We start from the raw sequence: 1,238 nt of genomic DNA, 5'->3' as shown, positions 1-1,238 counted from the left end.
TCAGAGTTATTCTGCTTAGAACTCTCTATCTGTTGCTGAGAAGATGATGGAAAAGGCTTGCTATTGCTAAACCTGTTTCTTCCACTATTACTGTTGTTGAAACCTTGTTGAGGTCTCTGTTGATCCTTCCATGAGAAATTTGGATGAATTCTCCATGAAGGATTGTAGGTGTTTCCATAGGGTTCTCCCATGTAATTCACCTCTTCCATTGAAGGGTTCTCAGGATCATAAGCTTCTTCCTTAGATGAAGCCTCCTTAGTACTGCTTGGTGCATTTTGCATTCCAGATAGACTTTGAGAAATCATATTGACTTGTTGAGTCAATATTTTGTTCTGAGCCAATATGGCATTCAGAGTGTCAATCTCAAGAACTCCTTTCTTCTGACTAGTCCCATTGTTCACAGGATTCCTTTCAGAAGTGTACATGAATTGGTTATTTGCAACCATTTCAATCAGCTCTTGAGCTTCTGTAGGCGTCTTCTTCAGATGAAGAGATCCTCCAGCAGAGCTATCCAAAGACATTTTGGATAGTTTAGAGAGACCATCATAGAAAATTCCTATGATGCTCCATTCAGAAAGCATATCAGAAGGACACTTTCTGATTAATTGTTTGTATCTTTCCCAAGCTTCATAGAGGGATTCTCCTTCCTTCTGTCTGAAGGTTTGGACTTCCACTCTAAGCTTACTCAATTTTTGAGGTGGAAAGAACTTTGCCAAGAAGGCATTGACTAGCTTTTCCCAAGAGTCTAGGCTTTCTCTAGGTTGAGAGTCCAATCATGTTCTAGCTCTGTCTCTTACAGCAAAAGGGAATAGCATAAGTCTGTAGACCTCAGGGTCAACCCCATTAGTCTTGACAGTGTCACAGATTTGCAAGAATTCAGCTAAAAACTGATGAGGATCTTCCAATGGAAGTCCATGGAACTTGCAATTCTGTTGTATTAGAGAAACTAATTGAGGCTTAAGCTCAAAGTTGTTTGCTCCAATGGCAGGGATAGAGATGCTTCTCCCACAGAAGTCAGGAGTAGGTGCAGTAAAGTCACCCAGCACCTTCCTTGCATTGTTGGCATTGTTGTTGTTTTCGGCTGCCATGAGTTCTTCTTCTTTGAAGAATTCGGTTAGGTCCTCTACAGAGAATTGTGCCTTAGCTTCTCTTAGCTTTCGCTTCAAGGTCCTTTCAGGTTCAGGGTCAGCCTCAACAAGAATGCTTTTGTCTCTGCTCCTGCTCATAAGAAAGAGAAG

At 41.4% G+C, this 1,238-nt stretch overlaps 1 non-coding gene across 1 annotated transcript; it reads left to right on the top strand.

The window, feature by feature from the left end:
• The first annotated feature begins 575 nt into the window (after positions 1-575).
• LOC112804830 (small nucleolar RNA R71) lies at positions 576-683 on the top strand. Its single transcript, XR_003203450.1, has one exon. It is a non-coding gene; the product is annotated as a small nucleolar RNA R71 (small nucleolar RNA).
• Positions 684-1,238: the final 555 nt, after the last annotated feature.

The sequence above is a fragment of the Arachis hypogaea genome, chromosome 5 (genome assembly GCF_003086295.3).
Source record: "Arachis hypogaea cultivar Tifrunner chromosome 5, arahy.Tifrunner.gnm2.J5K5, whole genome shotgun sequence".
In the NCBI taxonomy this organism is placed as follows: domain Eukaryota; kingdom Viridiplantae; phylum Streptophyta; class Magnoliopsida; order Fabales; family Fabaceae; genus Arachis; species Arachis hypogaea.
Note: the sequence above shows the minus strand (reverse complement) of the source record. Positions and strands in the feature narration are given on the sequence as shown.